At 44.8% G+C, this 23,560-nt stretch overlaps 2 protein-coding genes across 2 annotated transcripts in view; one reads left to right on the forward strand and one right to left on the reverse strand.

The window, feature by feature from the left end:
* Positions 1 to 8,428, forward strand: part of FYB2 (FYN binding protein 2) — a 525,108-nt gene extending 516,680 nt beyond the window's left edge. Inside the window, exon 18 of the transcript XR_013931024.1 lies at positions 7,097 to 8,428. The gene's annotated coding sequence lies outside the window, so the exon portion shown is untranslated. The remainder of the gene's footprint in view (positions 1 to 7,096) is intronic.
* The window catches only part of LOC308071261 (uncharacterized protein), a 398,822-nt gene that overhangs the window by 366,841 nt on the left and 8,421 nt on the right, over positions 1 to 23,560 (reverse strand). The gene's annotated exons all lie outside the window — the stretch shown is intronic.

Here is a 23,560-nt window from a genome sequence, read left to right on the forward strand (position 1 = left end):
ACTGAAGTAAATTATTGCTGAAAACTTCTTTCAAAGAGTTCCTTTTTGATTGGGTCTTGGTTTTAAGATGAGCAAACACTTTAAATGTGAGCTATTTCCATTGTTTGTGAGCTATAAACAGCAGGCTGAATAGAAAAGCAGAGGCCACAGGTCATTCCCACTGGTGTAAAAGAAATACTACACAGTTTTTCCTTCCAGCTGCAGAATACCCTTTATCTAGCTTTGACTGTATACATCACCTGCCCATGCGCAGGCACCTAAACAGGGAGTTCTCAGCATCATACAAGGTTTTTCCTTTTTGTACAGGTACAACCCATAAACCCAGCTGGCACCTGGGAAAATCAGACTGGCCCATGCAATTCTGCTGTGACTGACTACAGGACAATCTGACAGCAGTGAGATGCTCTGGGAGCATCAGTCTGTTTCTAAGATTTAACTCCCTTCACTGGAACTGTTTGCCATTTAATTCTGATTTTGTTCTTTCTAAAATAAGACTTTTGATCATGATGAGAAGCATCTCTCTTGGGACAAAAACAATTTTGAATGGAGGTGTGATGTAGATCAGTGTAGCTGCATCAAACCACAGGACCAAAGAGTGCCTTGCACCAATGGTCTGCGGCAGAACTACTGAGTGCAGATGATTCACCAAGAAACCTCTTTTTCCTGATAGGCTCTGGAGAGGTGCCTGAATATGGTGATAAGGAGCTGACAGGGAACCAGCCATGCTCAAATGCCTTCCAGTTCATCTGAAGATGCAGGGAAAATCTCCTCCACATATTTAATGTCTTTGGTACCCTTCCAGTCATGTTTTTCTCTTCTGACAGTCTTCCAGCTCCCCAGGACTTTCTGGCCCTCCTCAGTATCTTTCTCTGTCTCCTCCTCCCCCAAAGACAGCTCTTCTCAGCATTCTGCTTCCACCTGGGAGGTTCCTGGGGAAGAGGCTGCAGGTGGTGCAGTGTGTATGTACAGCTCAGCCTGTCGCTGGGACATGCTGCCATCAGCTGCACCTCTTCCTCGCCCAGAGACCTGCTGGATCCTTTCAGACAAAGATTTTATCCAACACAGCAGCCACAACTCTCCCCCAGTGGCTGTTTCTAGCAGAGGCCTGCGCTCTGGCATGTGAAAGTGCTCCAACACACAGCACATACTTTTCCAGGCTCCACCACAGCGTCAAGCTTAATGAAACACTTAATTATCAGACCTCAAAACTTGAGATTTCCAAGCGAGACAAATGGATGACCTGCATTCGGGCCTGGCTGTGCAATCCTTCCTCTGCTGAACACTTGTTCCTGGGTACAGGTAAAACTAACAGGCTGAGAAACAAAGAGGCTACGTAAAGCGTGCCTACTGATAGGAATGAGGCCATGCTGGGAGCCTGATCTGCCAGCATAAAGAAAAGCCTGGTTACAGGATCCAAATAGATGCTTGGCATCTAAGAAGCAAAGAACTAAATCAGAGGCCATAGACCTAAGCATTAGTCCAAGAGTTAGAATAGGAAATACTGAAATCATTGCATTCATTGACTGGAGTAGTCTCACCCAGAACAGGTAGTCTGGCAGTCTGGGATGACTGGACTCAACCAGAGGAGGCAGATGAGGAGACACCACTGAAACAGTGGCTCTTGTCCCCATTACCACTTCCACAACAGTTCAGTGAAGTCCGCCAGCAGCTCTCTCCTAGTGCTGAGGCGTGGGACCAGACACACAGGGAGCACTCTAAATTCTTAGCAGAAAAAGTTGCATATTCTGAGGCAAAGAACAAGCACTTTAAGCCATGGTGGCAGTAAACAGGTTTCACAGTATCCATGTCACAGAGAAGCACAGGGGGGTTGCAGTACTGACCATTTGTTTTGTACTGAGCATTTGTTTTGTACTGAGCACAACAAATCACCTATAAGCCAGATGCACATCATTTCTCTCTCCCAGCACGCTAGCCACAAAACACTCACTAGCTTGCTTTTCCATTAAAAATTTTTAAGTTCTACCTGCAAAATATAAAAAGCCTCCAGCATGACAAACATGCAGAACAACAGCAAGAGAGCTTAGGGCTGTCACCACTCTCTGTCAATCTCTTTAGTAGATGGGAATTTGTGAAGTGGAAGGTTTTCAGTACTGATCTGCTATTGTCTGAAATGGATTGTATGGTGCTCTGAATTTTTTTATCAAATCTGTAAAACCAGTAAAACGCAACAGTACTGGTTAGAAGAACTCTTTCAGGGCAGAGCAAAAAACAAGAAACCATTGCTGAAGAATATCTGGTGTTGATCACAAGGAGAATAAGTACTATTTGCCCAGAGAAAACAGGATTTTTCCACTAACCTCTTCTGCTTTCTCAGCAAATTTTTCTGTTTTCTCTAGTCTGCAGCCCTTTTCTAGCCAGTAAATTCAATATCTTGTGAGATCTACAGAGAACAAAGTGAGCATTAGACAGACAAACAAGGAAGGGGTCAATTATTGTATTAAAATCCCCAAGTGCATTGTTTTAGCACAAATTTCACATTTGCTTGCGCATGCTTTTAAGTGATTCCTTATTTTGTACCTTATAAATGGGCACCAGATGCCACAGAGAATGATCGAAATCGCAGTGAAACTTGAGATCAAATAAGTTTTGCCCTGACCTAAACCTACTTAAGAAATATTGTACATGCTTTTTCCCCAAAAGATTTAACAACAAAAAAAGCCTTTCTCCTAATTTGTCATCTTAAGAAGTTGACAAGGAGAAGCATGTGCACTAGTTGCAAAATCTCAGGAGACAGAAGTCACTCCCAGTCACTCCCCCACAGAGGCACTAAAGGTCTGGAATTAACCTTGTCTTAAAATCACAAGTTGGCTTTCCTTTCCCAAATTCAAACATCCAACAGCTATAAAAATGGCATCCAATCAACTGCTGACTCTGCCAGTTCTGCAGTGTTCCTGCTCACGTCCATCTGTCTCCTCCTGCCACGCTGCAGCATATCAGCGGTGCAGTGAAGAGGCAGGGCAGAAACTGGCTTGCTACCCATGTGTGTGGGCCAGTAGCCAAGTGATTCCACTTAACAAGCTGGCCACTGATCCACCTTTCATATTGAAATATGGGGAGAATTAGGAAACTTTTAGAATTAAATAATTCTACAATTTATGTTCTTCTGTTGTTTTTTCTTCAAAACCTTTTTCAAATTTTTAATTAGAAACACTTTATTTCTCTCCTTTTAAAGCCCACCTGGATTGAGTTAGTTGGGTCAAAGAACAGCAAGTTCTATACAAATAAGATCATGTTAAGTTACTGAATCTTTTTATGAATTGTATCTGGCTGCCTGCAGTATGGCTAAAATACTTTTTTGCCACCATATGAACTGGAGAAAGACTGCAAGCCTTTCATCAGTCACTGCTTCCTAAGAAAAAGTCCTTTTAGATAAAAACTGTTGCCTCACATTAACTGCAGGCTCTCTTAAAGTATTCCTAACTAAATTTTTTATGATTTGGGATATTAGAACCAATCTTCTGCTCTGCCAGAGCACTGTCATGAAGCCAGGGAGCTGAGCTTGACCCAAGCAAGGCCTACACAGCTTTCTAGAAGTAGAAGTCACCTCTGTCTTGCTGTAAAGCAAAGAGCCACTAGTTTCTCCTCTCTAGAATGCCATAGGAGTTTCTTTTTCCCACACCTTGGACAAAAAAAAATGTTCTTTCCTGAGTTTTCCCCTTGTGTGATGGAAACTACTCCTCTTCACAGTCCACTAATAAACTTTGAACCAAATGTGTCAGCCTCTGCTGCCTTTTCATCTAATAGCTAGTTACCGCCAGCATAGACAGCTAATGCTCACAGTAGATGGTGACTTCAACCACCCTGAATACACCCCCATTCAGGACACCCTGCCACGCAAACTTGCCATGGATCTTACCAGACAGGTGGTTTTCCACAGAGAACCTCTGACATGTAACTAGGCTTTGTGAGACAGAAAAGACATGTGCAGCACCACCGGGTGGTCCCAGCCCACCTAACTACTGGAAGATTTAGTAGGCACTCCAATGTCTAGCACCAGAGGCAGGGAGACCCAGGCTTTTCTCTCTGTAGACATTCCAGCCACCTTTGGTCTTCCCGGGCTTCTGGAAACACTTTATCCCTCCTGGCTTTGCTCAGGAGCCACCACACATTCTGCAACATCACAAATGTGATTTTGTTTGCACAGGTGTCACTTCAAACGTGACACCTTCCTTGCATGAATAAATGATATAAAAAAAGAGAGATATGAAAGAACTAGACGTTCCTATAATTTGTGCATTAATGTTTTTCACAGTCTGAACCAGAGGGTGCCTGCCAAGTTTTCAGAAGTTGGATCAGTTTGGCTGATCATAAAGACATCTTCCTTAAAGGACAGGAGCCTCCTCCAGTAGTTGAGTGAGCATCCATCTGACTCTTATAGATGTAAACAAAAGCTGCAGTTTGTGCCATGTTATTCTAAGCTGAGAGAACCAGCAGTGAACCACTGCTGTGGGTCTTGTTCCCTTAGTAAAATGGGATACAGCTTATCTCCATCATTTAGGAAAACATAAAGAAGAAATGGTATAAGGGCATCAAACTTAACAATTTCAGTATTGGCCTACGAATACCATGACAGAAATCTCTCTTCCTTTCTGTTAGGGAAAAGGGCAATTGAAAGGATGCAGCAGAAAAGACAAGAGAAGTTAGAAAAAAATGGAAATTGCTGTATCATAGAGCTCTGACTCAGAAATGAGTGGCTCCAATGTAACGAACTACCTACCACACATCAGCTTCTCTCAGTCCACATGCATGCTTATATCCCTGGGGAGCCTTTTATTTTTTTTTCCAAGTATGGGGTAGTTTTCTCACGAGTTAAAAACACTAAATCTAATTATTTTCCATTTATTGTGGATTGTCACAGGGTCAGCATATGCCAACAGCAAGTTATTACTGGGCAGCTGACAGATGCTTGTGTGTCAAACCTTTTAGATCAGAAGCTGAGCTGAGTCCTGTTCTTTTTTAAGTCAACAGAACTTCTCTGAGATCTTTCACTATGTCCTAACTAACACTGCTCTTTATGGCAACCTTTAACTATGAAACACCGGGGACTAAGTTAGACACCTGGTTTTATATTGATTTCAAGTTAACATTGTCCTTAAAATGGGGATGGGGTGCTTAATGCCTTTGAATAGCCTGCTCCACATTTTGCCATACATTTGGATAGTGCAGATGCAGAGGGACTAGTTTTGGAAAGTCACTTACATGATCTTGCACTGAAACTCCAAGGTACTATTCAATAATTCAGCCTTTTGGAAATTTTTGCATGCTGCTTACAAGACATAGTTCATTCTTTTGACATAAACAGGAAAAGTTGTTGCATCAAAGCTTGATAGGTTGGAATCTTTCCTCTTTCTACATATAATACATAACAGAACAACTTCCAGAGCTGAAGTTCCTGAAGGCCAAACCCTGTCAGTGGGAGCTTTGCCATTTGCTTCATGAAAACCCCAGTGTGGCCCTACAAGAACAGTATATACTTTGTAACTGCAAGTTAAATTCAGTGTTGTTGCATAAAAGTCTCTCTCCAGCTGACAGCACAAGAAAATTACGCCCTCTGCTGCACCCCTATATTTGCATTCTATGTGAAAGTCTTTCAGGCCATGCTGTCTTTCTCATTGGCTGGTGGGCTCAGTTTGTCAGCCCACAATTTTGCACGTGAGAGTGATGAATTTACCATTTGACCTTAACAGGCATTTGAATTCCACCCCTTATTAAAAGACCTCTTTATCCTCCTGCTTAGGTTTCAGAGAGGACCTCACAGGATCAAACTCTTCCACCGCTTCAACGGCCATTAATGATTTGTACCATCAGAAGCTGACATTAGCACAGAAAATGTCCTTAGATGACCCACCAGCAAGAGGTCACTATATATACAGCTCTTAATCCAACACTATACCTCTGATATGCCTGCAGAATTTGGCACTTCACTCCAAAATGTAAAACCTTTGGACTCTCTGGAATTTAGACCATTTAACTTCAAAGCTCAGGCTCATTTGTTGGTGATAGGCAGTCTCACTGAGTCACCCTGTGTGTTTACTTGTAAAAAGTCTGTCCAATATCCTGTTTTCTGAAACGTTTATAAGCACTGTTGAGATGCTCATTGCATCTCGCCCATTCAGACAGAACATCTAAATTCAGGCCTTACCTGGGGTGACACACCAGGATTTGGAAGTTGGAGGACAGGACATATCGTTACAGCTTTGTGGATGCACTTCAAACTACCTGATGGCCAAAAAATTGTAGATTAATTCCTATTTACCAGGTTTGTGGAGAGGATTTTGCTACCTTCTTAACCTCCACAGTACCACTGCTGGACTGCTACCAGGTCCCAAGTTAGTCTACCTGAAGTTACTTCTAATATATCTGCAGCCACAGAACCATCACTACCACCGTATCTAGCTATGATTGGGTCACCAAAGACTATAACCCTGATGCAAATCAGCTACTGCAAATACATGTGTTCTCTGGTTAGCCACAGCACCCCACTCGTGTTTGTAACTAAGACCGTCACAGGTGTGAGCAAGCAGGCAAGTTCCTATGGCAGCTGGCTGCTAAAGCCTTAGTAATGCCTTTGACACCATCTCCCACAGCATTCTCCTGGAGAAGCTGGCTGCTCATGGCTTGGGACGGGTGTACACTACTCTGGGTTAAAAACTGGCTGAATGACCAAGCCCAAAGAGTGGTAGTAGATGGAGTTACATCTGGCTGGCGACTGGTCACAAGTGGTTCCCCCAGGGAACAGTACTGGGACCAGTTCTGTTCAATGTCTTTATCAACGATCTGGATGAGGGGATTGAGCGCACCCTCAATCAACTTGCAGACAACACCAAGCTGGCAGGGAGTGTTGATCCACTTGAGGGTAGGAGGCTCTGCAGAGGGATGTGGACAGGCTGGACAAACAGGCTGAGGCCAGTTGTATGAGCTTCAACAAGGCTCAGTGCCAGATCTGCACTGGGGTCACAACAACCCCAAGCAACAATGCAAGCTTGGGGAAGAGTGACTGGAAAGCTGCCTGGCGTAAAAGGACCTGGGGGTGCTGGTTGACAGCCAGTTGAATATGAGCCAGCAGTGTACTCAGGTGGCCAAGAAGGCAAATAGCATCCTGGCTTGTGTCAGACACAGTGTGGCCAGCAGGACAAGGGCAGTGATCATCCCCCTGTACTCGGCACTGGTGAGGCTGCACTTTGAATACTGTGTTCAGTTTTGGGCCTCTCACTTCAAGAGAGACGTAGAGGGGCTGGAGCATGTCCAGGGAAGGGCAACGAGGCTGGTGTAGGGTCTGGAGCACAAGGCTGATGAGGAGTGGCTGAGGGAACTGGGGTGCTTAGCCTGGAGAAAAGGAGGCTCAGGTGAGACCTACTTGCTCTCCACAGCTGCCTGAAAGGAGGTTGTAGGCAGGTGAGGGTCTGTCTCTTCTCCCAGATAACTAGCAACAGGACAAGTGGAAATGGCCTCAAGATACACCAGGAGAGGTTTAGACTGGATATTAGGAAACATTTCTTCACTGAAAAGGTGGTCAAGCATCAGGCTTGCATCAGGCTGCAAAGGGAGGTGGTAGAATCACCATCCCTGGAAGTATTTAAAAAATGCGTAGATGCAGTGCTTAGCAACATGGTTTAGGGATGGACTTGGCAGTCCTGGGTTAACGGTTGGACTGGACCTGATAACCTCCAAAATAAATGATTCTAAAGGGCAGCAGAATAGTCTTTACTCCCTGTGGCTTAATTTGCCTGTGCGGAGCCCTGGAAAGCCAGGCTGGCTGGGAAAAGGGAAAAGGATAAAGGCATACTGCAACAGCATTTTGAGTAGACTGAAAGAGGAGGAAAGAATTGGGGTCTGAACAGCCAGAGGAGAGGAAGCTGCAGCACTTGAAGGAGTGAGTGAATCCTGGACAAAGGTAACCACCAAGAACAGTCAATAATAATCCAACACACAAGGGCACATCAGAGACAAGCACTCCAAAACTGAAATGCTGTTCAGAAAATTCTGAAAATAAGCTAACACTAAGAAAAACACTAATGAAAACAAGGGGCTTGGAAACCGAATGGTGACAGGAGGAAAAGAAAGGTTGTTGAATAACTTGCTCCTCCTGCCCAGACCTGCCAATGCAGCTGGATTCTGACTTGCAGCATCATCACTTTTTCCAGTCTTGGCCTCCTGAACCTGCAAGCAGCCCCTCGAAGTGACCTGCCTAACCTTTGCTATCCAAACTTTTCTTCCTTTGAACAGCCTGATAAGGGGCCAACCTGTGCAGTAGCTTCTCACTGTGCCCCGAAGGGAGAATACAATGAGATCTATAAAGCCAATTGCACTTGTTACCCGAGGCAGCTTTTGAACTCTGCAAGAGAGGCTGGAATGCCCCCTTCCACTTAGCAGAACAAAGGCCAGCCAACCTGCAGGTTTTAAATCTGAAAGTTAAACATGAATGTGATTAATGTGTGGCTTTGAATTTCATGTATTATTGAACTGTATACATTACTCCAGGCTCGGAGGTTTTTCCCTTTATACTGCAACACAAATGTATGTTCTGTTTGGGAGGGGTGCAGAGCAGGGAACACTAGGCAAAAGTATTTCCATATGTATTCCCCAAATTCTCTGCCTGAAGGACTTGAGCAAGCTGCGATTTATACCGTGTTCCACTGACCCCAAAAAAACAACTTGAAACAGATTTAGAGAAGATGCACTGGAGCTCATTGCAATTGAAATGCTGGATACTTATTTGACAGCCTCCAGGAATCCTTCCAGGTCCACCCCTTCCTGTGAATCTGCTAAAGCTCTGGAAGATTATCAGAGTTAAGCTAATGCGCAGGACACTGGGTTTGAGGAGATGGGTTGCCCTGGTAAGAGTCATAAAAATGATCACCTCTTGTAACCAGTGCTCCGACTCAGAAGACTGAGTGCTTGATCCCATTTAAGTCATAATCCTCTGACAGGAGCCATAAAGCTGGACCACACCACTTCTGTACGATCCCACTGGCTTCAGCAGAATGCTCTGGAAGATTATCCTAGTTTTCACTACTGGGGAAACCTTTAACAAATTTTTAGAAACAGTTAATAAACCCCATTCGTTACATACAAGAGGTAACCCTAAAGTGCACCTGGACACTTCTGGTCAGGACATTTTCATTCTCCATATAGCTTTGGACAAGCCTTCTGACTTTACCACAGTCTAACAGAAGACTAACAAAGGTGCTAAGAAACACTTGAAAATTTTATTTTAGGGAATAGAGTTGTGTTTTTTTTAATTAGAGAGTTTCCCTGGTGAAATCTCAAATACAAACTGTCACGTGGCCAGTATCTCATATGCACTACCTGCCTTTCTGGGGGAATGCACCTCTTTCTGCACATCCTGTGCATTTTTGTTTATTCATCCAGCCTTCTGCCGTGCTAGGTGGAGTTCTCATCACATTAGTGATTCTGTATAGAATTGAACAACACATGTACATAAATGATGAAGCTACAAAATTCAGAACCCTGACACTTTTACTCTATGTTACAAGTCTGAGCTCTTAAGAAGCACCTTCAGCTTTGCCTCAAAGACAAGACACTGGTTTCTCTCCCACCAGCTCGGTCAATTAGTACTGAATGCCACAGTGTAATCACAGGCCCCAGGGTGATGAGTTTACTCAGAACATTCTTCAGTATCCAGTCAGAGCTTCAGAGAACTGTTTGCATTTGGATAAGACCACTGGGAGGAAGGATTTGCAATTGTATTGTATACCACATCTCAGCTTCCTATGGTTAATTTCACAAGGACCACCATTAAAATGTCCAGTGAATTGGCCTTCATGAGACACTTCCTCCTGGCTGGACAGGGAGGATCTGGAAGAAATGAGAGATGATATGAAGAGCTCCCCTTTTCCAAAGCTCAGGCCTAGATGGCTTCTCATAATTTTCCATGCCAATTTGCATCTGAAACTTCCATTTCCTTGTGGAATGGAGCATGGCTATTAACAGGACAGCTCTGTCTCCAGAAATAGTTTCTGGCTCAGGAGAACGACTGACCTTTGTTCTGAACAGGAATATGAACTCTGCTGCCTTGGGACACCGCTGAATCCTTGTCTCCTATGCTTTAGCCATTACTAGCCCTATGAGTTCATGACATGAATCTAGGTTTATCCTAACAGCACTAAAAACTTCCCTGACTTGCCAAGTTTATTACAGAAAATGCTTCTTTAATTCTTTACTTCCCAATGAAAAGCTCCAGCCAGGAGATATGAGAATTATAGCAGTGATTTTTAGACTTAATGTATGTCCAGTACTACTTTTGCTAGAGTCATCCTGAAATATGTATAGAAAAATTATTGAAAACTTAGGACCTTTTAGGAGCAGGAAAGCGCAGAATGTCGTATCATAGATCCATGGCCTGAGATCAGCGCTGCAACTTCATCCTCACTCTGAAATCTGGCAAATGCTGCATGCTTGCCTGGAGTTTACAGAATCCAGCTGAAGCTCTGATCACTTAACTGCAAAGATTAAACCTGCTGCTCACCTTGGGTGTAGTACAGATGCAAACCAGACAAAGCATGACAACCATATTTCTGTCAAATGACTGAAAATACATTACATGGTGCTTATCTTGGCTATACAATTTATGCTTGAGCCAGAAGGACAAATAAGCTTTGAGCAGGGGACTGGACAAGCATGCTCTTACAGTTCCGTGATCCTCAATCTGGCCACAAAGCATGTAGCAGTCAAATGTAGCAAAAATGTAAAATACATTTTGGTCCAGCCTTCAGAAACAAAAAAATCTCTAAATCTCCTCTGCAAAATGATGCTTGCAACCCTCACATACTGCTCCCAGGCCCAGAGAACTGCCTGTTTTCTGGGGACATCTGCATCACTTTTGCTATTGTCTGCCAGCAAGAAGGCCTGACCTGCATCTGAACTCATTCCAGGGATATTTCAACAAATCTGCAGTTTCCCAGTAAGCCCAAAAGTCCTTGCTTAGGACATCCCTGTCCTCTGCAAGCTAAACGAACTCTCCCATTTTTAATTTGGTATGGCTGGTCCTCCCCCAGTCTCTTAATTAAACACAAGAGGAAAAAATAGGAAGTCTGACAAGACCCACCGAGTGGCCTCTTTCTGCATGCTCATGTGGCTCCATTCTTGGAGGCTGACCCAGGGCAGAACTCTGCTCTTCTACATGCATTTTCCAGTGGAAGCATTTTTTTTCCTTCCATAGATTTATTCAGACTCCAAACTTCAAATTCATCAAAACTGTCATGGACCATTTGCAGGATGGGAAGATATTGTGGGTCTAATCAGCATGGGTGTCACAAACAATTATCCACTGCAGAATGATCCCAATTAGTAAACACCCTGCTAACAGACCACCTCCCCAAGGATGCTGATTGCCTGTGACAGTGTTTTTTTCAGGATGTCTGCTGGAAAGCTACAACTCAAGCCTTTGTGGGCTGGCTTCTGGCAAATTCCTTGTTAACCCTATACAAGAATCTACACATGAATAATTAAAAATAGATTTCAGTAGAAATTTGAAGTAAATCTAGCTTTGTCACCCAAACCCTTTATAACAAGACCCACTTCTCATCTGGAATAAAATGGAAATTCTATTCCCTGTCTTGGCTTGTCTGAGGCACTCTGTGTTTTGATGTTTTGCTCTAGGCTTCTGGAACTAAACAAAGATTTCAATATAAATGCTCCCTTCCATTTTCTCCTTTCTTCTCTCCTTTTTGGTTGGTGCAAAACTCTTAAAGAGTTGCCTGAAGGACTAAGTGTTTGAAACCTAGCTGCTTATTCCTTGCTTAACACATGCTGCCTCTTCTGCTGTATGCCACTGTCTAAAAGAACAGACTTGAACAATTCCAGAGCCATTTTTATAGAATGAAATCACAAAAACACAAGCAAATCAAGATATAAAACTAAGTATTTTTTTTAATTAACCTTTTGACTACCTAGTTCTCTCCTGAAATGGACTGGGGAGCAATCAGTCACTCCTCTTCACCCTGATCTACTATCAAATCAAAAGATAGCAAGCCCAGATATGGTGTAACCCAGGAATAATGCCACTGCAAGTAGTGAAGCTGCACAGAGACTGAAGAGAGGAAGAACAGAACTCTGCTTTCCACCATGTGAACTCAGCCCCTGCAGTTCACATAAGACAGGCTAGAGGACAATGAGCTGTAGCTAAAGTTCAGTACATGGCAAGTAATGCCATGAGTACAGAATTTTGAAGCCACAGTGTAAGATCATGCTATGAACTACCAACTGATTAGATCAGAAGATTTCAGCTGAAAGACTTCCACATTGAAAGCATCTTATATTAGCATTACTGCCTATAATGCAAAGTTATTGTCTGACCAACTTTGTACGTCTTTTGACTAGCCATCCTTTTAAATGCTCTAATGTCTAAGTCACTGTTTCACGCTGCTATCAACAGATGCTCCAAAAGGCTAAATTGCCAAATGCCACATAAAGCAATATAAAAAGCTATACCTCAGAAAAATGTACTGAAGAATAGCAGTAAATTGCAACTTCCTCACTGGTGGCTCTTGAGAAGGGCCCGAGCAGCTTTTGATATGAACTGTGGAAACCGAATGAGGAAATCCTTCATCATTCTCCAGTCCCAGATGCAGCAAGCCATGCAGAGTGATGCAGGACTGTTTCAGATCTAGCCCTTCCATTCTCACAATGCTGACTGCATTTTACTGTGTTGCAGATGATGCAGGTGGAAACTCACCCAGAGCAGGGAGAACATTAAACAAAGTATTCCTATTCTCCACATGTGATCAGAGCTTTATTGGATGCAAGTCAGATGGAGAAATACACTGCTGAGGCACACAGGTTTGTTCCTGAACTGGCCACAGTACATAAATGACACGTGTGCATGCATCTTTCCAAGGACAGGAGCTGAGATAGGACTGTGCATTAATGGTAAATAACTGGACTCCTTGAATCATGAGTGCACAGCCTTCTGAAAGAAAATCTCATATTGAGCCACAATTGGTTGGGCTAGACAATATTCGCATCTGCTACAGGATGGAGTAGTTCCTTCTTCTGTGAGGCTTAGGTAAAATCTCATGACCTTCCTGTAGTGAAATCTTAGCCATAATCCAGAGTTCAATTATACAGAGGTAAGAAGACTGATTTGGTTATCAAGGCTGCCTCCCAGCCAGCAGTCTTGCTCCCAAGGAATGGATTTTGGTGCCATACTCCATTTCCTTTCAAGTGTGCCAAGTCCTCCTGTACTGCTCAGTAACACTCCCACACCTCTGCAGTTTTGGCAAGCTCCTGTACAGCCTCCTCTCTCCTTCTGCTCTGGCTTGGGGTAAGCAGAATCTCTTCTTTAATATGTGGGGGGAAGCAGATTCATTTAACTCATCCCTGTTGCTTTCAGTTCTGATTTCAGTCCAGTTGATTGGTAATTTCTTGGCAGTAAATTCTACCCCAGCTATATCTTCAGCAGGGATAAAGTGCCAAACCTCTACAGATTTCCACAGAGCTATACTGCTTACCCCAGTTTAAAGTCTGGCCTAAAAACCTGACTTCCATTGCCTTGCTGTTAGTCTACCACACGCACCCAAGTATGCAAGCCCAAACTATACACTGCTCACTTTTGCTGTCTCTCACATTAAAGCATTCAGGGTTCCTCCTTCCTAAAGAATTTTGTGTTCAGATGTTTTTCTCAGATAAAAAAACTTCTCTTCTTCCTGTAACATTCCAACGCTTTCATTATTTTTATCTCACCAAAATTACCAAACTTCCTGGTTTCTGCCATGCTTCATGTACAAGGTACTCAGTAAGGTTTGCAAAACGTTGCACCTAAAACTGTTATTAAAACACTCCTTATTGCTTTGCTAATGCACAGGAGGAGCCCTCAGTAAAACAGGTGAATCAAAAACTTTCATTGTCACATTGCTCGAAAATCTGCATGATCAGAGCCATGTATTTGTCATTTCTACTAATCCACAACTGAGTTCCTATCCAAAACAAGCCAAACAATATTGGAGGGAGGGCAAGATCTTGTAAGACCCTGTATCGAATGCTCTACTAGGCTCCAACTGCAATATATCTAATACAATCCCTTTGTCCAATAACTTGCCTTTGCATGACTGAGGATGAAATTGCATAACTATTCCCTCCCTGCCTCTCCCCCAAGCACAATACCCTGCGGTTTGGAGCAATTTAAGACTTAGTTCAAGAATTTGTCTCACTTTTCTCCCGTCCTGGTGGTCCACACTAAATCCCAACTCTTCCTCCTTTGCTTTCTTATTCCTTCCTTCCTGATCCACTATGGCCCCAGCATCCAGAGCTTCATTCTTCTTCATCTTCAGACTGCAAAGTCATTGGGACAAAATGTGAAAGAAGATCTCCAGTATTACCAACCCAGTTTACACAAATCTCATGAACACTGGTGCTATTGCTTTCCTATCCACCTCCCTCTTTCCAGAGGTTAAGACAGACTGAATTCTTGTCTTTGCTGAAGACTGTTCAAGCCTCTGTAAAACTGCAAGGGGTATGCACACTTGTGAATTTGGTAGAAAATGCAGGCTGGCTCACTCCCAGGGGAAGGGCTTTGCACATCAAGCTGAAGACAGAGAATCCAGCCCTGCTTTAAAGAGGAGGGACATAGTTCTATTTCTAGCAGGGACATCGTGTGAGTAACTCCCTGTGAAGCCAAAGGATTTTGCCATCAGATATCCAAGGTCAGAGACAGGGAGCCACAGAGTCAGCCTTTGTGCCAGCTGATGGAACAAGCACCTCCAGCTGTAAAAGCATCGCTTTGAACATGGGATAAAGCTGGAGCCACTGTTAGTGTCCTTGCAGTCACAAACAGATTTATGACCCCAAATTCACAAGAATTACCATTGCAACCACTGCTCATGCCAGGAAACGTTCATTCCCTGCCTATCCATCCTGTTTGGCTCGCAGATCCTAGTGGTCCTCCTCAGGACAGCCACACAATCTATGTGAAAGCACTTGGCTTCTGTGGATGCCATGAATTTTCTGCGTTCCTACTGTGCACACTTGCCAAGTAAGTCTTGATTTAACTACAGTCATCTCTGCTGCCTGTTCCCACAGAGACAAATGTTTATTTTATAGGCTCTGATCTCTGTGAATGGTAATAAAGGCCTGCCTCTGCATCAGAACAAGGTCGCTGACCCAATCTGCTGCGCAGAAAACATGCATAAAGTCAAGCCAACCCCAGAAGTGCAGTAAGAGCCAAGCCTGCCCCAATCACCCTGGGCTGCCAAGCTGGTTGCCTTGTGCTGGTGTATCGCAGGCAGAGGAAGCCTGGCCTGTAAAATGTGACTTGAGAGGTGATGGGACATCAGGGGATTGCACCCTTGGAAGGACAGCAGACCCTAATCACTTTCACCACTGCAAATCCAACATTAGCTACACAACCAAAAGGGAGAAACTTCACAGGCTGGCCAGTGGGACCTTCCTGAGCTATGACCAGAGCAACAGCAGCACTTTGGCCTAAGAGGGAAGTAGCCTGCACGCATAGCTGGAGTGGCTCGAGGCAACCCTCCTTCACAGGAAAAGTGCACTGACTAGCCGACGCACTGTATATCAGCTTGGGAAACTGGAATGTTCTGGAAGAGCCTGCTTTCTCACCACGATGCTTCCAGGTCAGAGGACTCAGATGAATGTCTGAGTTGGGCTTTAAGTGCTTTACTGCAAATGGCCACTTTGACACCACCACAAACATGTATATTGTCAGGTCTTACAGTAGGGCCCACAGCACTTCCAGAGCTGACAGCTTCACAGAGCCTCACATCGAGTCAGCCAGCAATTCAGCATGTGGTCACCGGGCCTTCTTTACAGCAGCTCCCTGACCATGCAGTCCTGAGATCTTTGGGACTCTGGTGTGGGCCTGTGGTCTCATTGCTGCCCACACAGCCAGGACACAGGCAATGAAGTTTTTACTGGTTTTATGAGCCTACATCAGGATGGCAAGTGACACCTGGCCCAACATAAAGCCTGCCACTACCAAGGGAATCTGCCAGGATGGTTTGAACCAGCAGAGAGAGCTTGTACTGGACCAGCATGCTCTCTTGTTTGGCTGTGGTGTTTTGGATTCAGTACTAACAGCCCTAAAGACGGTTTTATGGTATCATTGGGGTGAGGACTTTGCTTGAACTCCTTTGGTTTAAGCCTTGCTTTAAGCTAATGCATAATTCATAATGGGGATGATAACAGATGGCAACTTGTTAAGCCACAGGAACTCAATCAGTTGTGATCACATGACAACACCCTAAATAATTTAAATCATATCTTACTGCAAAAGCTGTTCCGCTGGGGCCTCGTTACAGAGAGACACCAATGCCACACTGTGGGACTCATCTTGCAAGGCAGTTGTTACCAAGTCTCTCTGTTTGCAAAGGCAGAAACTGAGGCACAAGAGTGAGTGGCTTCCACAGGCTCTCTCCATGAAAGCAGATTGCTGGTGTCCTCCTCTGCACCACATCTCAGCCATGAGGCCCTGTCTCTCTCTATATATAAAGTGTGCGTGTTTACAAAGATATTTGCAAGGGGTAAATTCAGACAAAAAGCATTCCTTAAACAACAGCATATGCCTATCCTCCACAGCATGGTTGCAAACTCCAAGCAGACCCTCCAGAGAAGTTTATCACCAGACCAGACTCATTAGCAGGTATGATCTAAACAGGATAAAGGAGTGATTCAATCCTTAAGGAAATCCACTGAAATCAATGGATCTAAAAACTAGATTCAGATCCCAGCTTTCCACTGGCAAAAACCCACCCTTGCTCCCGGCTTACCCTGCTATACGAAAGAGGTTGGCAGGGCAGGGTCAGGAGAATGTATTCAGACCAATTCACAATTTTCATACTCTACTCAGCAACGCAGCTAATCAAAGGGCCAGTGGGAAACAAGAGACTTCATAGAAAGGATTCAAAACTGGAGCAGTCCAAGCCGTTGTATCCTGAAATATTAAACCCAAGTCTAGGACTCCTCATACTGAGTCAAAACAGCCAGAGCTACATGATGCAAAAGTGATGATCCAACAGAAATTCACAGGTTTACCTCTTGCTGTTGCAGGCTGTATGTTAGATCAGGACTTTGCTGTCTCCCTGCAGCAAAAATAAGAGGATAAAGCTATCTCACCTGCTCTGGATAATTCATCAAAAATTTAAGCACATGCAGTCTTGCCACAGATCTCACTTGTACTCTGGGTATGACATGGCAGTGAGATATTGACCCTCATTCTCATGTCAGAATACCTCTTTCTTCTTCATCTACAGGAGGAAACTACTTTTCCAACACATGGCCTAAACCTCAGTGACATGAAGACCCTTCGGTGTCTCTATGAGAACCAGGTGGCCCTACCAAACTCCTCAGCCACTTCAGGAAGCAATGTGGGATGGAGGGGAGTAGGGAGTTTTCTCTTATGAGTTTCAGCACCTTCCTTTTCTTTACATCAGTTCCCAGGCTGCTACATGAAATCTGGGGCTCTGCAGGGAAGTTTCAATTCAACGAGTGAGTTGAAGCAGTCTTCTGAATGAGAATACTCCTTAGGGAAGAATTTTTCCAGGAATATTCCAGCTCACTCGGGATTATGGAAATGCTTCTACCATCGCAGGGGACAAAGCATCATAGAGAATATAAAACTTTAATAAATTATTATTATCATTTCAGCATACTTTGAGAAGACACACTGAGCTTTGAGTCTTCTCTGGAATTCCAATCAATCATAATCAGCACAGTTAGTTCTGGTTGAAGCACAGGCACTGGCTGCTAACCATAAGCATAATTAACACAGACTGCTCCCTCCCGCCTCCTGACAGATTACAAGGGAACGCTGCCTACACTACATTCATCCTTAAACATCACTTGACTGCCAGACCATTTTTACTTTTCACTTCTAAAATCACCATCCCCTTTTTTAAACACTTCAAATATAAAAGCACTCATGAGCTGACCAGCTAAATTCTCTACAGTAACCGTTGTGGGCACTTCATCTCCTGAACAGAAAGGAAACTGCCACCTAAAAATCCTTCCCCACCACAGAGGTGTTTGAAGCCCTGTTTGTTGGGCTAAGCACAATGCATGGAGTTCTTCAGCACACTAGTTCTCACCAAAGCCCAAGCATGAACTTTCTTGCTGGTGCACTATTAGCACTTGGCAAAGATGTTTGCAGAAAGATCATTACATAAAGCAAAGCCCTGTGTGTACAAGATGGACCAGATTCTCAGCTGGACTAAACTCTTTGAATTCAAGGCAGCTATGCCAAATCACATGAGCAGAGATACAGATCCATGTTTCCTCTAAACCTGTGTGTTAGCACTGAAAGACATAACAGTAGATGGTAACAACCCAGTCCTGATGTCCTGGCAATGCAGAACATACCTCATGCTATGGAGGATCCTAAACAGAGGAACTTCCCCTCCAAAATGGTAATCAACCCAAAACTTCTCACAGACAAAGCAGTTTTACATTCAGAATGAGGCCCTGCAAAATGTCTCTGTGCTGCTTGGGGCAGTGTCCCATTCTCCATCACTTTGCTAAGTAACTCCAAAAGTTGCAGCTGGGGGCAGCCAGTACTGAAACAGGAGGCCCCAAGGAAAGCGTGAATCATGGGTCTAACCACAGAGAACCAGTCAGGAGTGATTTTGTCCATTTGAGTCTGGACCTAAGGAAGCCTTCTCTTTGTAAGGTGCAAAATCCATTTTTACCACCATGAGTGAACAGTCCCCAGACAAGGCTCACAGTCTCTCCTCCACTTCCCCATCCCTCAGGCTGCCTATATGAGAGCCAGCACAGCCAAGCTGCTCTCGCTGGGATGGGGTGCTGAGAGGAACCTCTCACCAGCAGCAACTGACACCGCCTCTCTGCCTCACCTCAAGCCCAGACACCTCGATCAGCTCTGAGGGGAGGCCATTCTTACACACAAGTTATTCAACTTGCTTTTCTCAGAAGGAAGGCTGCAGGAACCCACATCACTCACATGCCCACCTGTTCAGGTTCCTTAAGGAATGCCATCTGAAAAAGCAATCTGACACTTTTTTTAAATTGCTATTTCAAGCAAGTAATGACACGTCTTTCTTATTGCACAAACCATGAAGGCACTAACTTCAAAAGCAATGAACCTTACACTTCACTCTTATTACAGGGAATAGAATTTGAGGACATTTTTTAACATGGGGAACTGGAGCGGTCTGAACCCAGACTGAACTTAATCTCCTAAACAGGCCTAAACTCAAATCTCTACTCCAAGTGCTTCCAAACTTCAGGGCAGGTTGTGTCTGGTTTATGTCTCTCGGTCCCAACATGCCAAGTCCTGCAGCTCTGTGCAGGTCCTTGACACACTCCCAGCAAGCTGGTGTATTGGCTACCTGCCTCTGGGAGGGGGGGGGAGAGAACAAAACACAAGATACTGCAACACGGTGACCTTGGGTGATAAAATTGCCAGAGGAAAACGAATAGCCGGGGTTGCAGGGAACAGCTCTAAAGAATCCAGTGCCAGAGCAAGGAGTGCCAAGGACAGCGAGCTTAGCAGAGGGTGGTGGAGGGAGGCTGAGGCAGGGACAAGCTGAGACAAACCAGAGAGGGAAACTCGACCTGACGGGCCCGGGAGGGCTCTATAGACTATCCAACAGTGTCCCCTGGTGGTCTTACACGCCTGTCACCTGATATGGGTGACTAATGTAAATGGATAAATAACAGTTGCCAAGTCATTTTGATCTTGCCTGTAGCTATAAGGTCAGGTATGGTTTTGGTCAAGCTGAAGCGTGAGAACTGCAAAACAAATTGTCTACGAGAATGCACACGCTGCCGCTCTGGACTTCCCCGTGGCTACCTGCAGACTTGCCCAGACTGCTCACCAACAGCCCAACCTGCAAAAGGCAATCACTCAGAGCAGGGAGGCTGCCACATACATGTACAATGCCTTCCATGCAGCTGGCCAGCAGGAATCTGAGGCTGTCTTCAAAACCTGGCTTGTTGCACTGGAAAAAAAAAGAAGTTTTGGCTGTTTTTCCAGCTTTCCCTTTTTATTTCAGTTTTTTTAAAAAAATCTGGTTCAAACACCCAACCTCAGAAAGGTGTAAAACACTATAAAAATACTAAGTGGAGATTTGGAGTGAACTCGGGCTTGGAGAGTGCCTTTCCCTGGAACTAGCCCAGCCAGACAGTACCAGCACAGAGCAGCTTACTGCTAGCAGTAAGCTTGCAAGGCCACAGAAAGAAGTGAGGCTGGGCACTAAGGCAGGAACTTTCCATTTTCAGGTGGCTGGTATATTACCAGCACAGGAGTAAGGAAATCACAACACAGCCAGCAGGCCACTAATACACATGAGCATTCGCTGCATGGCAGACTCCCCAAAAAGATGCCACAAAACTCAGAAACCACAGAGGGGAAACATACAACCCCACTGAAAGGAGGGATGGAGAAGCAGAAGTAGGGGAGATTTAGCAAGAGAGAAGCCTTTTCTTCCTGTGATGGCAAATCTGGGAAAGGTTCCCCTTCCTGGCACCCTAATTCCTCCCACCATAATCTGACTTCTGGTGATCCACAGGCCAAGACTGCCAGGTATAGCCGATGGCCTGAGGAAACCCATGGGCTGCCAGACGAAAAGGCAAACTCAAGAAATGGGCATGGGGCTTCCCCCCTGCTCACCAAACCCACAAGCCAGACATATCATCAGTCTGAGCCATGCAGAAAAACCCAAGTGCTTTGGGTCTGTGGCTGAGCCATGCTCCCAAGCATTATGAGGCAAATGTCAGCTGAGCTCTGTTAGCCAGCATATGCTTTGTCACCTAATGCTATATTTTAACTGTCATGGGAAAACAAGAGCTGGTCAGGTAACCAGCCCCATGTTAACCCGTCTCTCTGCACCTACCAGCCCCCCAGAATTCAGAACCCCAAATGAGGCACCTCAGCTCTTCCTAGTAAGCATTAGGCATAAAACAATTATTTCTTAGAGTGAGAACTGGCAAAGGCAAGCAAGCAGAGACATCATTTGAATGCCCCCCTTCCTCTGACACTATGTGCTGTCAAGCTTCTTTACATCTGGAGCTGGGAATGCTCTTCAGGGGCAGGCGCTCCCTGCTGTGGGGTACTGTGGATCAGAAGTGATTTATTTTCCTTTGAAAAGTGTAAGAGAGTACCACCCTGGGAGAGCACTGGGCAGGTGTCCTGTGCCTCAGGACAGTGGGGTCCTAAAACGGAGATGCCTCATCAGGATCTTCGCAAAAGCAAGCTGAGAGCAGAGCCCAGAGCCTGCTCCTCCTGCCTGAACACATGAGGCTTTCTCATGTGGGTTACTCTGCCCCGCTCTACCCCTCTGCTTCCCAGCGAGGGTGCCCCAAGCCCTCCCTCTGCCTGTCCAGGACTTCCTCGGCAGCTCATGGTTTCAGGCAGTCTCTAGGAGGTGTGTACAAACTCCCCTGTGATGCAGAAAACCCAGCTCTCCCACTCTCTGTGTAGGTGTTTAGATTTTGACTTTCCCTAGGGTTTGACTCATGATGTGGGCATAGGAATCTCTGGAGAGCCAGACAGTGACAGCACCGAGCAGGCAGTACTGGGATAGTGTAGAAACAGAGCTACAGGCACAAGGGGCGATCTGCAACCCACACAAGAGGTGCACAGTGAAAGGAGGTGACCCCTCAAGTAAGACAGGTAAGAGAGACAAGACATTTGGGATCACAGTATCTTCTTTTTTTTAGAACCAGCTCTGTGGCTCCATGTGCATTTAGATGAAAGGGGAGATAACCATCAACTTGTGCAGCCCAAGGACACTCACTGTTCTGGGGCGCTCTGACCCAAGCACTGCCTATTTCCATCTGCCTCTCCTTCAGGAGTAGGTGTGGTGAGTACATAACACTTCCAAGTCACATTGGGTTTTCTTGCTGACAATTATTTTGATAAAAGACAAAACAAAAGAACACAATCACTCTAAAAACCAGCTAACTTTTCCTAACCCCTCATCTTGCTGTAACATGACATTTCAGTAATCTAAAAAGGAGATTGAGCAGATTAATGGGGTTCTCCAGGACATAAAAAGGTTCAACTATCAGGCACTGCCAGTACAAAATAACCTACACAAGGGCAGGAACAAGCACAACATGTAGCAGAAATATGCCAATGTGAAACCATTACATCCTAGCTCTTAAAATACCTGTGTAGAGCAGCCCAGCACCCAGCTTCACACTAAATCACTCAGGCAGCAGCCAGGCACAGGCTCTGAGCTAGCATAATCCCAAAGGGCAATGCTGAAATCAAGTCAGAGATGCCTCTTTCAAACAAGTCTCTGTTCCCAGATTTCTCCATTATATTTGGAAGTGTAAATCCTCTGAAATGTTTATGTCATAATTATGATTTTCCAGCATTTATATAAAACTCTCATTCACAAGAAAAAACAAATTGAAGTCTTCCACCACATGTTCAAGAATCAAGCTAGCAGACTTCTGCAGTTTCTTACATCACTTTCTTGCACACAATGATAAAGTCACTCGTAAGGTGTTTTTTTTTCCCCACAATTGATTTCATGCAGCACTGAAGCTCCACATAACCCCCTTCATAAGGTCCTCGAGGGGATACTGGAATCCCCTACAAAGTCTGTAACTCTGACCAAGTTTATAAATCGCAGCACATAGATTCCCCCACAAGGCTCCAGCAACTGTCCCTTGGCCACCCAGACACTCAGGAAGGGCAGGTTTCTCAGTCCAGATCCAGAGCCCAGCAAGGACCAAGGGAGGGCACTGTGTCCTGCAGATAGACCCAGCATGCCAGGAGCTCTCAGAGAGAAGGAAAAGTATCATTTCCTCACTGCAACCACATCACATTAGCATGTTTCTTAAGGAAATAAGGCTCATGCTATCCATTTGGGGTGCATCTGTGTTTGTCTAATCCTCCTTGAGTGCTTTGGTTGGCCCTAACGAAGCTGGACGCTGAGATGCAGACCTCAAAGGTAGCTAATTTCCCTCTACTTCATAAAAACTGGGAGTCAGGCAGAAGAATCATGTTCCCACTGAGGACAGGCTGAGAAGCTTGCCTCTTACTAGTCATCAGCAAATCCACACGTGGAAAGGTAAAAGATAATCAGATACACTAGAAATCCAGCTATATTAATCTTGCTGTTCAAGAAATTGCATGCTTTCAAAAGTGAGGTAATTTGCACCTTACAGGAGAGGAATAATGAAAGCAAGCTGCTGTATCGATTTTCAGAATATTTGAGAAGTATAGAGACTAATTCCCATGTGCCTAGGACTGCAGTGCTCTAGGAAAAGAGCCATTCCCTCCCGCACACCAGGCTGAGCCTGCTCCATACAGGAAGAGTAAAAGCAAGCAAAGACTGAGGCTGAATGAAGCCCAGAACAGAGCTGCGTGTATCTGCTGTGTAAAGGGAGGGGAAGACAGGAGAGGGGGCTGTGCAGCAGGGAAAGTGCCTCTCGCCACCCGGAAGATGGGAGATCATGCTGTAACAGGCAGAGCTAATGGGGAAACAGTATGCTGTTTCTTCACACCCACTCCTGACCCCATAAATCAACCCCACCGTAAAGACAATGCTGAGGCTCAGAAGTGGATTATTTTCAACTCTGCCACTAACCTCCT

This window comes from Falco punctatus, assembly GCF_963210335.1.
Source record: "Falco punctatus genome assembly, chromosome: 11".
In the NCBI taxonomy this organism is placed as follows: Eukaryota; Metazoa; Chordata; class Aves; order Falconiformes; family Falconidae; genus Falco; species Falco punctatus.